This window comes from Kogia breviceps, chromosome 13, assembly GCF_026419965.1.
Source record: "Kogia breviceps isolate mKogBre1 chromosome 13, mKogBre1 haplotype 1, whole genome shotgun sequence".
Lineage (NCBI taxonomy): Eukaryota > Metazoa > Chordata > Mammalia > Artiodactyla > Physeteridae > Kogia > Kogia breviceps.
In genome coordinates this window covers 83,647,756-83,661,315 of record NC_081322.1, presented here as the reverse complement: position 1 = coordinate 83,661,315, position 13,560 = coordinate 83,647,756, and the positions used below count along the sequence as shown (strand labels likewise).

The 13,560-nt window shown below is 46.2% G+C and overlaps 1 protein-coding gene across 1 annotated transcript in view; it reads right to left on the bottom strand.

The window, feature by feature from the left end:
* Window positions 1-13,560, bottom strand: part of FNDC1 (fibronectin type III domain containing 1) — a 220,490-nt gene that overhangs the window by 163,127 nt on the left and 43,803 nt on the right. Inside the window, exons 3-5 of the mRNA XM_067011110.1 lie at window positions 9,197-9,281; window positions 4,915-5,109; window positions 10-105 (exon numbers count right to left, since the gene is read on the bottom strand). The gene's annotated coding sequence lies outside the window, so the exon portion shown is untranslated. The remainder of the gene's footprint in view (window positions 1-9; window positions 106-4,914; window positions 5,110-9,196; window positions 9,282-13,560) is intronic.

Here is a 13,560-nt window from a genome sequence, read left to right as displayed (position 1 = left end):
GGCCATCACCTGCCGCCGCGATGACTCCAGCCCTTCCTGGGGAAGTCTGCGGGGAGCCCCTCGGGCTGGCTCCAAAGTGCTCCGCCGTGGAGGATGAGCAACGGTCTGCTAGACAAATTTGGGAAAAGGTCCCTCAGACATAAGTACTGAATAGATTCCATAACACAGTCTGCTGAGTTTGTAAATTAATATACGTTGTTGGACTTAGGCAAACGTTCTCAGTCCTGCTCTCAGATTTCCTAGTTATCTGTAGAATTCCCCTTCAGTTAAGAAATGTTCACCTATCTATCTGACATCCTGGATTTTTATATGAAATGCCTCCAGTTAGAGAAAGTGGGAACTAAGTGACTTTCATTTAAGGAAGTCTCTGCCTAATCACATCAAGCAGAGTTTAAAAATGAGAAGGAAGAAAAGAACCGCCAAAATTTCCTCTTTGACAACTATTTCTGAATAAGAACTTGAGCAATCTCACTCAAGAAGGTGGTATTTTTATTCCAGTTAACTGATGTCCCTCTGGAGAGCCAGGGCCAGCATACAGAACCCTAACCCTAAGCCCTAACCCTAACCCTAACCCTAAGCCCTAACCCTAACCCTAACCCTAAGCCCTAACCCTAACCCTAACCCTAACCCTAACCCTAACCCTAACCCTGAGCCCTAACCCTAACCCTAACCCTAACCCTAAGCCCTAACCCTAACCCTAACCCTAAGCCCTAACCCTAACCCTAACCCTAAGCCCTAACCCTAACCCTAACCCTAACCCTAACCCTAACCCTAACCCTGAGCCCTAACCCTAACCCTAACCCTAACCCTAACCCTAACCCTAAGCCCTAACCCTAACCCTAACCCTAACCCTAACCCTGAGCCCTAACCCTAACCCTGAGCCCTAACCCTAACCCTAACCCTAAGCCCTAACCCTAACCCTAACCCTAACCCTGAGCCCTAACCCTAACCCTAAGCCCTAACCCTAACCCTAACCCGAACCCTAACCCTAACCCTGAGCCCTAACCCTAACCCTAACCCGAACCCTAAGCCCTAACTCTAACCCTAACCCTAACCCTAACCCTAACCCTAACCCTAACCCTAAGCCCTAACACACACACACACATACACACCCCGGCCACCGGGCCCTCCAGACTTCCTGCAGCTTTTCCAGTTCTCACTTTCAATGATTCAGACTTGAGTATCCGCTGCTTCAAAACCACCTAATCTCCTTGTCCCTTTGTCTTTATCTGTAGATTTTAACATAAGGCAGAGAGCTGATACTAACCCCTTGACAGAGAAGCAAATGCAGGCATACTTCCTGTCAATGAAATATATATATATATATGGTGAATATATATCCCCCCACATACACATACACACAAATTCATATGCCAAAACCCTAACTTGAAGTATCTTAGAATGTAACTGTATTTGAGAGATCTTGTATGAGGTGGTTAAGTTAAAATGAGGCCATTAGGATGGGCTGTAATCCAGTAAGAACCAGTGTCATTATAAGAAGAGATTAGGGGCTTCCCTGGTGGCGCAGTGCTTGAGAGTCCACCTGCCGATGCAGGGGACGCGGGTTCGCGCCCCGGTCCGGGAGGATCCCACGTGCCGCGGAGCGGCTGGGCCCGTGAGCCGTGGCCGCTGCGCCTGCGCGTCCGGAGCCTGTGCTCCGCAATGGGAGAGGCCACAACAGTGAGAGGCCCGCGTACCGCAAAACAAAAAAAAAAAAGAAGAGATTAGGACACCCAGAGAGACACCAGGGATGTGCTCACAGAGGAACGACCATGTAAGGACACAGTGAGAAGGCAGCCATCTGCAAGCCAGGGAGAGAGGCCTCAGGAGAAACCAAACCTGCAGACACCTTGATCTTGGACTTGTAGCCTCCAGAGCTGTGCAGAATAAATTTTGGTTGTTTAAGCTGCCCAGTCTATGGTATTTTGTCATGGCGGCCCGAGCAAACTAATGTGTTCCCGTGTGTGTTCGCACATACGTGGGCACATGTGTGTAACGGGACGAGGTAATGCAGTTTGGGTGGTTAGTTGTGAGGCACAGCCTTCTCGTTTAATTAATTCCAGATGCTGAGTCACACGAGTGTGGTGCCCAGTACAAGACCTCTCAAGGTTGCTGGATGAGAAGCCCCCTTCCCCCTACTCCATCCCTCCGTCCACGGAGCCCTCGTGGAGCATTGGCTCCCCTTCCTCACACTGAAGAACCACAGAACATTCCCACAAGGATTCCAACCATCAGGATTGAGATTATGTATGTTGTCATCAGTTAGTAACTAGGGAGACTGAAATGATGGGATAGGAACACAATACCTGCTCCTGGAGTTTGGGAACCATGTCCTTTTCTCAGTCTTTTCAACACTGAGCAAAGCACTTTGCCCACTGACTGAATATAAATAATATAGGAACTGAATGTACAGAAGTAGCCCGGTTCAACTCCTTGAGCCCTCAGAGAAAGTCCCTCTTTTCTGGAATCTGCCAACGTATCATTCAAAGTTTTGGATAGTTTAACCTTCAGTTTTGCATCTGAAAACTTCCGAATATATCATTTGTATCCATAGGTACTGATTTTTTTTTTTTAGTCTCCTCCACTGATTGATTTCTATTTTACATCTCTACAGCCTACTTGAAACTTTATTACTGTGAAAAAATGCATCCCATGCTCACTGTGAGAAATACCATATCAATAGTTCCTGAAGCTGCTTTCGAATAAAGACTCCTGCTGAGAAAGAGACTCAATCAGTGCTTTTTAAAATCAGTACTGGCAATGCAATGCAAAGCTGTCCTCGTGGCACTTGTGCAAAAGTCATGAGAACAGTTGAGGAAGTCACTGTTTGTTTCAGGCATCTATTCCTGAGTAACAGACACCCCAAGACACAGTCTCTTGCACAACAGCAATTTCTGATACTACTGGCTGAGTAGCTCCTCTGCTGGTTTCACATGGCCTCACTCAGATGACAGCCTTCAGCCAGAGTCCCTGAGGTCTGCAAGTGGGTGCTGGTGGGCAGGGTGCCTGACCTCTCTGCCACGTGGCCACTTATCCCCTGGGAGGCTAGACTGGCTTCCCACACTGCCGTCTCAGGGCTGCACGCAAGAGAGCAAAGGTGGAAACTTCTGGACAACTGGAGGCCCAGGCTCCAGAACTGACATGACATCCCTTTTGCTACATCCTACTGGTCAAAGCAAGTCATGAATCAGCCCCGCTTCAAGGAGTGGGGAAGTAGATTCCACCGCTTAAAGAGAGCAGCTGCAAAGAATTTGTGGCCACATTTAATCAACCACAAAATTGCAGTGGATCCCAAGTCACCCCAACCCTGTGAGCAAAAGAGGGTGAATCAGAAAAGTGGTTCTCCTGAGCTGGTGTTCTTCTGAGGAGGGACACTGAGACCCAGCCTCCTGCCCTGCCTGGGAATTCACCTGCTGCTTCTAAGCTTGTCCAGGGCCTACGGTTGCAGAGAAGGATCCAGCTGTAGAATTAACAGATCAGTTTACCCAGAAAGCTGTTGCTGAAATGTCGGGTCCTCACGTTTGGTTGTACATTGCAATTCTCTGTAGAGTTTTTTAAAATACTGATGTCTGGATCCCACCTTCAGAAATGACAATTTCACTGGTATAAGAAGTGGCCTTGGTACTGGGGATTTTTAAAAGCTCCCCGGGGGATTCTAATGTGCAGCTCAGTGTGCAAAGGACGGCTGTTTAAACTTGAAACTGCCTTATCTCATTTGGCAAGAAAGATTCAACTAACATTTATTCTGTCTACCTGGTCATTTGTGATGTGTAAGTGAAAGGACAATGTTATACACACACACACATAAACACACACACTCTCTCTCTCGCTCGCTCGCTCGCTCGCTCTCACATGGCATGTTCTGGTAGCAATAGTAAAGGAAGCTTGCCTTCAACCTTTTAGGGATTTGCAGAAGGGCGTTTTGTAGACAGCTGAGCTCTCCTAATGGGTAATAGATGCCCTGTGGACAAACAGCCAACTTCAAGGTTCAGAACAGGCTAGTGCAACTTGCGGTCCATTTGGTTTCCTTAACCCAGGGCCACTGGAAATGAGTCACCAACAGGTGATTATCACATTTATTTGAAAAAAAAAAAAAAATTAGCAAAGCTTCTGTTTCGTTAGATCTTGGGACTCTAAGTGAATCCAGCAGTACGTGCCTTATCCCTCTGGCTGCCTATTAAAGGTTCTTGGGATTATTCTGGACACGAAAGCTTGCAGAGTTCCTTTGGAGTAGCCCCCAGTTTTTATCTGGAGAAACAGCGTTGAGCATAGCAACCAGGGGCAGAGACACATTCAAATATCTGATAAAAGCAGAAGTGTCACTTCTGACTGGGGAAGCCTTTGTGAACTTCCTTTTGGGCCCCAGGGCTGTCTCAGGATGTCGGAATGAATTTCTCCATTGTAACAGCCTGCAGGCTCATTTCGGGGGGAAGACAAATGCAGGAAAGCCAACAAAACGCTAGAATTGTGGAAAAACCCAGTGATTATAAAAATGTCATTACATAGACCACCGCAATGCCCAGGAAGCAGGAGTAAATGCGTTTACTTTTTACTTTTTCATGACACCTCGCCAGTTGGCTTTCCAAGTGTGGTCCCCGGACCAGCTGCCTCACCATCGCCTGGGACTCGTGAGGAATGCAGAGTTCTAGGCCTCTCCCCAGCCGTGCTGAATCAGAAGCTCTGGGGGTGAGGCCCCCACTCCAGGTTTTAATGAGCCCTCCAGGTGATGCTGATATAACTGCTCAGGTTCGAGCACCACAATATATGGCAAATTTGAAAACCTGGTTTTGCCCTTTGAGATTTACTGAACTTTTCACAAAGGGTACGTCTCAGAGAAACGGAATTTGGGCTCAGTTTCACAGTCAACATATGGAAAATTTAGGGAAGATACAAGAATTTTTAAAAATATGTCACCTGGTTTGGGCTTCCCTGGTGGCGCAGTGGTTGAGAGTCCGCCTGCCGATGCAGGGGACGCAGGTTCGTGCCCCGGTCCGGGAAGATCCCACGTGCCGCGGAGCGGCTGGGCCCGTGAGCCACGGCCGCTGCGCCTGCGCGTCCGGAGCCTGTGCTCTGCAACGGGAGAGGCCACAACAGTGAGAGGCCCGCGTACTGCAAAAAAAAAAAAAAAAAAAAAGTCACCTGGTTACTAGCATTTTGTATGATGTTTTATGGCCCAAAGGCAGGAGGCAAAACCTTGTGGTTCTTTTTTCTGTAGGAAGAGCCCAGGAGTCGTGGGCTACAAAGAACACAGCAGGGGCCTTGTCCCGTCCATTCGCCCCCGGAAGGGGAGGGCTGAGCCATTATGAACATCTGCTGTGTATACAGATGACCAGACGTTCTCCCGTGGCCCAGTGTAAATTTGTTCTCATTCTCTGGGTCCATTTTCTCATCCCCCTTTCTCTAAGGGAAGTTTATCAGGTTCACCAGAATCCTCATGGATTCACCTTGACCCCTCTGTCCAAAGACTCTTCATATCAAAAATCACACAAGCTCTACACAATACCCTGGGATCTAAGTCAGAACCAGCGTGGACTAGAGAGCATCAGAAAGGCTCCTGTGGGCTTCGCTGGTGGCGCAGCGGTTGAGAGTCCGCCTGCCGATGCAGGGGACGCGGGTTCGTGCCCCGGTCCGGGAGGATCCCACGTGCCGCGGAGCGGCTGGGCCCGTGAGCCGTGGCCGCTGAGCCTGCGCGTCCGGAGCCTGTGCTCCGCAACGGGAGAGGCCACAACAGTGAGAGGCCCGCGTAGCATCAAAAAAAAAAAAAAAAAAAAAAAGGCTCCTGAGAAAAAAATGGCACTCAACCAGTCCCAACCACTAACCTAATCACTGACAAGCTCTTTCAGGCCAGACTGGGGTCGGATGGAGACCCCCCGCCCCTTCTCCCGGTGGGAGCCGCGTGGATGCTGACCGCGCTGCCCCACTTGCTGCCACACACCCCTGAACGCCCAGCCCTGGGAGCTGACACGGTCCTCAGAGGCCATTTCCAGGAGACTTTCTCAGAAGACACCAAATAAGGCATAGTATCTGAGAAAGGGACCACACCCATTCAAAATGACAAATACTTTTCTTTTTAAAAATTTAAACAGGAGGTAAAAGCCCTGGATAATTGTTTTCACATGACACATGAAAAAAGCATTAAGTTAAAAAAAATTAAACTAGAGTAAATATCTCTTTAAAAGGCATTTTGGAATCATGAGCTAACTAAACATTTTTCCATAGCTACCACCTTTTTGGTTCAGAGTTCTTTTTTACAAATGCCTCACATGAATTTTGTAGACTGCTAACAAAGAACCTCAATTCTCATAATTTGCTGTTTTTTCTTCAAAAAAATCTGCTGAATTATGTCATAGTTAAGGGATGCTCAGGGTTGATGGCATCCCCTTTTTTGACATTGTGTTTCCTTTGTGCAATTTTGGGGGCTAAAATACCATCAGAAAGGAAGGATTCTTTAGTTTTTAAAGTGATATATGAAATAAGTTGGAGCGTTGCCTTGCCTATGACATGGTGGTAGCTGTATCAGCAATTCACAGATTCTAATCTCCTAATCTCAGGATATTTCATTTCTAATTCTTGATCGTGGCCTCGGTCAGTGGGGAAGGCAGTTTAAAAAGAACATTTTCTCCTAGCCTTTCTTATTTTTCGAGCCAGCTTTCTGAAAACACCGAGTTCTTCAAATATTATTTTATGCTGAGGCTATTTTGTATTCCAATACAAAGATTCATTATCACAGAGATGTGAGAGGCAAATTTAAAACACATGTATCCACCGCAAAAACGCAGGCATTTGTGGGTATAGCGAATAATTCGGCAGGACGCAATGACACTTGCGACATTTAGGGACACTGGTCCCAGCAAACCTCAGGGATGTTCAGGTAACCCTCGTGCAGTAGAATGAGTTAAAATTTGGCTGGAGGACAGGCCTTTTCCTGCCAGGAAAACAAATGGCCTTAAAGGACGTGGGCTGGATGCCCTCCACGCCAGACCGAGTCCCCGCCCGCCCTCCGGCCCGAGCGCCCTCCGCGAGCCCCGGGGAGGCGTCTCCTCCAGCCCCATCCCACGCGCCCCAGACTTTCCTGGAAGTTTCTTAGAGAAGAGGCAGGCAAGGAGTTTTCCCGCTAATTTACTATAACCGCATTAAGCAAATAAAAGGAATTTAGCAGAGCCGTGTGCCCTGCCGATTCGTGAATCCCATGCCCTCATTTAAAGATGAGAACTGAGCCCAGTCTGGCTACAGCAGCGAGTTCGCAGCAGGGAGAGGCGGAGCCTTGGGCCCCAGTTGACTCCACCCGGCCTGGTGCTTGATTCTAAGCCCTGGTGTCCCGGTCCCCTCAGCCACACAGCGTGGAACCTGGCCCCGGGGCAGGCGGAGCTATAGGATCCGGAATGAAACATTGTAGGATTTCCTCCTCCGGGAGAAGTGAGGCTTCGGCGGGTGGCGGGTGCGGGGTGCTGAGACAGCCGTGCTGGTGTGCCCTCCAAGTTCATGACAGAGTCAGCATCCGGCTGCTGAGCCCTGCTGTCTCAAGCCTAGCCAGGTGAGGCCTCCTTACCTCGGGCACAGCCAGGAAGTCCATGGGCCCCAATCTAATGCACTACTGTCAACGTAAGCCTGCGTATCACCGTGGCCAGGCCTGCTGGGACAGGAGGGCCTCAAAGTCAGTGGCATCTCCCATGGGCACCACTGTCCCATCAGGACAGAGAGAAGATCCTTCTCAACTAAGCAAAGACAAAGAGGCTAAGTAACACATTTCAACACCAATAAACATAGAGTGAGAGTCAAATGCTTTCATTTAATAACGGAATTTTATTGTGGAAAATAATGGAAGTATAGTAAATGCCTACTCTGTACAATGCACTCTGCAGGGCACTTGTAAGGACAAAAGGTGAAGATTGGCCCCTGCTTTCTGGCGGCACAGGGTGAACTGCTGCTGCAGAACAAGGGAAGGGAGATTGATTCCTTCTGCAAGGGTCTGTGGGACGCATCTTAGAGGAGATGGGACTTGAGCTGGACTCGGAGGGAGAGAAGGGGATGGTTCCACAGGGCTGATGGGGTGAACAGCCTTCCACGGGGGGAAGCAGCTTCACCACAGGCCTGGAGGTGCAGGTGTGCACTTTTAGGGAATGACAGTAGACTCTGTAGCTAAAACATGACAAGTCATAATCAGAAAAGATGGCTAGATTCTTGTTAAATTTTTTTATTTGTGACTTGAAAAGCTTTCTAGAAGATCAGTGTATCCCTCAATCATTAGGGAGCCCGGTACTGGCGTGATGTAAAAGTCCTCGAGGAAATTGTGACCTCTTTGGGAAAATAATCCTCTATGCAAGAAGCAATTGATATCACTCTAACTGAGGAACTTGGGGCTCTGGGTCACTGAGCGGACCAAGGGAGAGAAAGGAAGAGCAAGCCAGGAATGGAAAGACTGGTTCTCAAGTGGTGTTCCCCCAGCAAGATGGGTAAGACTGCACAGTCCATCTGGAAAATACAGGGTGAACGACTCATAAGTCTTGGTCACAACCGTCAGGACTGGGGTAGTAAGAGCCTTCGTGAAGGGGTATCCTGAGTCAGCCTGGAGGCGCAGGAAGAAACCTAAGTGCTCTCAGCAACACCACGAAAATGCACACTCAGCATAGAAATCACAGACCCTGTCCCAGAGTTTATTGTCTTTAGACACTCGCCACAGTAAAAACAAAGCCAGTTCTTGGGAGAAAAATCTGTTGTGACCAGGAGCTAAGTAATAAACATCCTCACGTGAGAATCACCTTGTGTGTTTTTCTTCAGCCCCACCGCCTGTCTTGTCTATTTCTGCTTGCTGGCAAAAGCCATTTAAGTTTCTTTCCACGTTCTGAAAACTCTTGTCATGCAGGGTAAGAACTTGCTTTTTGAAAGAAATTATGAGGCAAGACTGTGGAGAGAGTGAAACTGATCTTTCCTTTTGTGTTTGTTTGTTTCTCGATATGGCTGCTTCCAAATTTCACACTGTATTCACAAATGTTCTACTATTGTTCAGAGGAACTGCAGCAGTCACTCTGAGAGTTTCAGAATCAGTGGTGCAGGACCTGTCCTCTATGACTCTATTTCCACGGTGGGAACCATGTGCCGAGCAGGGCAGCACTGATGGTGGACGAGGTGGGCGTCTCCTTGGCCGGCCACCAGGACCAGCTGTTGATGGTGGCTTACCATCAGTTACAAAACTTACCTGTTATTTAGATGATGACTCTTAGACTCTCCCAGGGACATAAAAAATGGCACTTCCCTCTTGGTTCTCCCATCAATGGTCCAGTCTATAAGAAGAGCCAAAAGATATTACTGCTTTGAAAAATGAGGGGCTCTAACTTAACTCTGTTCTGTTGGCTTACTTACTACTAACTTCAGTAAAGTAGCGTGTTGTAGGCAGACGCAAGAGTTATAGACAAGTGAGAAACGCTCATCTCTCTGTGTAACAGTTTCTGTGGGTCACTGAATCTTTGGTGCTATGTATTTTTTAAAGATGATGTAAATTGTATTTGATTGATTATTTTCAATGAAACTGACAGAAGGAGATTTTGAAGTTTCAGGACAACGTCCTCAATCTGACTCTGCCTGCTTGGTAAGAGCTCCCCATAGAGATCCACCTGGACTCGTCTGGTCTATATTGGTGTACAAGGTCTAGACCTCTTGTTTCCATTTATAAATGAATCACTTGAAGGATTATCCTTAAGAGAGATCATGGAAAGAGCACTGGACTTAGTATTAAAAGACTAGGTTCAACAGACTGACGTTGGGTGAATGAACTGACACGGAGCCCCAGGTGACTCAGCCATAAGACAGGGAGTGTGACCTACTCAGTGTGGTTCTAAAAATGCTGTGAAGTGAGGTATTTGAATATGGCTAGGACAATAGAGAACATGTAGTGGTGTTAAATAAGCGTCTCACTACCCCTTTCTTTTGCCTTGAAATCTTAGAATGCAGAGCTGATGATGGATGCCAACACAGGATGTTACCTACTGAGAAGTGTCTTTGTCTGTTTGTTTTGGGGTCGGAGGCATGGGGGCTGCAGGGGTTGAACAGAAAAAGCTGGAAGGCTATCTCCCAGGATAGAATGGGATTTGAAACAGGAAAGGCTTTCAAGACAGGCTTCACTCTGACATAGCCAGGAGCTTTCTGCTGAATTAGGGAATGGCTCACTCAGCAGTTGGAATGCCCTCAGAAAGAGAGGACTTCGAGAACAATCTCGGAGAGACAATTTGGTGAGGGGTGCTGCAGAGATATAAGCATCAGGATATGGACAGGACGTTAAACTAGTTGCTCACTTAAAACCCTTTCAGCCCTGAAATTCAATGTCAATAAATATCCATGTCTAGTCCCATAATTCAGTCTCAAAAAAAGAAGAGGAAAAAAGGAGGAGGATGAGGAAAGGAAGAAAATAGACCAGATTAGAGGGAATTTTTGATTCAATATAATTTATAGCATTTGCGTTTTTATCATTTCTTCCTTTTAAAAAGTCCAAAGTTATCACAACATAATTAACAGACACATTATTCAGCTTTTCAAAAGAGCTGTGACTGAAACATGTAATGAACATGTTTATAAAAGTCTTTCTTATTGTATTTCATAATAAATTTAAAGACATGATCCTCTACATAAAAAAAATATATATATAACCCCCAGCAACAATCAAATTTCACTTAAAAATTCACAATGTTTTAAATGACATATCCAAAGAGAAACAGCACTTTTCTCATGTCCTACTTCCTCATTTTTCCCCACTGCCATATGTCGATGGCTGAGTTTATACTTTATATATAGAAGGACGTTTGTGTCCCTAGGACAACTGAGAAGAAATGTAGTGACGTGACCACCATAAAGGACACGAGACTCGGAGGTAGAGGAAAGGGGGTGAAGACCGCTTGGGGCAGCTGCCAGCACAGAGCCATCGTGAAAAACGTGGAAAATCACAGTGCAGCAGATGTAACCGCGCGGGAAAGAATCCTGTCTTCACTCCGAGACTTGTTGAAGCTCTTAATAAACAATATGCAGTGTGGAGAGAGGGACTGTCAGGCAACACACCTTGGCAGTGATTTTCACTGAAAATGGCTACGGCTGTAAATAGGGTGAAGGTCATAGGCAAATAAGACACGAATGTGGAATTTTCTCACATGCAAAGATATGATGTAGATCAGCAGTTCTCAAACTTTTTTGGTCTCAGGAACCCTTTACAAAATTATTGACAGCTCTAAAGCACTTTAATTTACCTAAGTTATATCTACCCATATGTACTGTAGGAGAAATTAGAACTGAGAACAATTTAAAACACAAGAAAATGCAAGTTTGCATTCCCATAGCTATCAAAACGTCCCACATCATGTGGCCTCTAGAAAACTTCACTATATACTCGAGAGAATGGAGTCGAAAAGGCAAATCGCACTCAGTATTGTTACAAAATAGTTTGACCTCATGGACCCTCCTGAAAGGGCTCCAGGGCACTTGGAGAACTGCTGGTGTATGAGTGTTTCAGTCTCCTCGAGAATCTCCCAGCTTGGACTCGTCAGAAGACGCAAAACGGATGGGCCTATGATTTCCCCACCCATCTCTCACTAGAGCAACATATTCTTAAAAAAAGTTTTTTAACATTTTATATAGCAGGATTCTCGATTCATCTTCCTTTGAATATAGAGTCCCATGACAAAAAGAAAGTTTTTAAATCACTGGTGGAATGTGTATTGTGGGGTATAGGGCATAACATAAGAAGCCCTAAGGATTAGAAAAAAATATGGTCTTCATTTTAAAACATATATCGATTGAGGATGGATGCTTTAGTTGTAAGAGCAGCGCAAACATTAAGTTTCTTAGAAGAACCAAAGAAAGTATCCAATGAGGAAGTTCATAATATACATATTAGCAAAGAATATGTATTATAGTAATATCCTACTGTGACTATTTCATAAGTAAATGTTTTTTTTTTTTTTTTTTTTTTTTTTTTTTTTTTTTTGCGGTATGCGGGCCTCTCACTGTTGTGGCCTCTCCCGTTGCGGAGCACAGGCTCCGGACGCGCAGGCCTAGCGGCCATGGCTCACGGGCTTAGTCGCTCCGCGGCATGTGGGATCTTCCCGGACCAGGGCACGAACCCGTGTCTCCTGCATCGGCAGGCGGATTCTCAACCACTGCGCCACCAGGGAAGCCCGAGTAAATGTATTTATACAGAAATTATTTATTGAGTACCTTCCATGTGTCTGACTCTAGGATAGGACAGCATAAATGCCCTTTTTCATAATAATAATGAAAATCAGTGAATTCATCTCAGAGGTTTGTAAGAGGGAGGGCGAAAGAGCAATAACATCTACAGATGTGGTGGGGTGCTGCGTGAACTCTGGCAGTTTTAAGAGAGGGCGCCTCGGGCTGGAAGCCTGGACACTGGTTCTGGCCTGAGGTCACCCGCTGAGACTCCGAGTTACCGGGCAGATTTTAACAGCTCTGTGCTTCAGTTTCCCAAAATATGCCTAATCATGACCTACTTTCAGTATAAAGACAATAGCGCTATCAATAGAAAAAGAGGCTTAGAATTACAGGTGCTAATAATGAATTAAGCCAAGATGTTTGTAAACTTTCTGTTGAAGAATAGCATACATACAGAAATGTACACCTAAGACTAGCAGCACCTAGACCAAGAGATGGACCATTATAAAGCCCCTCTCTTGTCCCTCAGAGTCACTATCCAGCCCTAGGGAAACGCTATTCCGGCTTCTAATAGCACAGATTACTTTTGCTGTTTGGGGGCTTTGCATGCAAGATGCAATCTTTTGTGTCTGGCCTCTTTCGCTCAACGTTATTTTGTGAGACCCAACCATACGGTTGAATGTAGTTATACACTATTCATTCTTAGGACTCTGTAAGACTCCCCTGTGTGAATCTGTCACAATTTATGTCTCCATTCTATGGTCGAGGAATTTGAGTCATTTCATATATAGCCTTAAGCCATAGAAAAGGCCAGCCTTCTCTCTTATCCAGAAGGCAGGATCCACAGATGAAATTCACCACCTCCTTTCTACTTTCCAATGGTCTGAGCAAAGGAATTTTTTGTTTACCTCCCGTGACAGAATTAGATCTGATCTGACTATGACCTAAGTATTGAGTTAGGGAAAGAAGAGGTTAATATGTTGACAGCCTGCTCTGGTGGACTCTTTCTAATTCCAGACCTGGCTTTGGCTGGTGACTATTTTTCAAAAGAGGCAGTGTGTCTTGGGTTTCTTAGAGGGACGGCGTCCCGCACCTAGAGGGCGCTTATCAATGTACAGTGACTGGTGAACAGAGGAGATGGTGGGTGGGAGGGGAGACAGCACCCAAACAGGGTACCAAAAAAAGGGCACCTGAAATTACCACGTTAGAAAATACGATGATGTTTACGTACGGAATAACACAATTTCTTATTTATACATCCCACCTATGACATTAATCAGGGCCTTCACCTATGGCCATATGTCATCTTTTCCACTCTTAGTAGTTTACAGATGTCTTGCTTTGAAGTGGAAGAAGAAGAAGAAAAAAGAAAGAACCAGAGCTGCCCTAAAAGGAATGAGGAAGTGA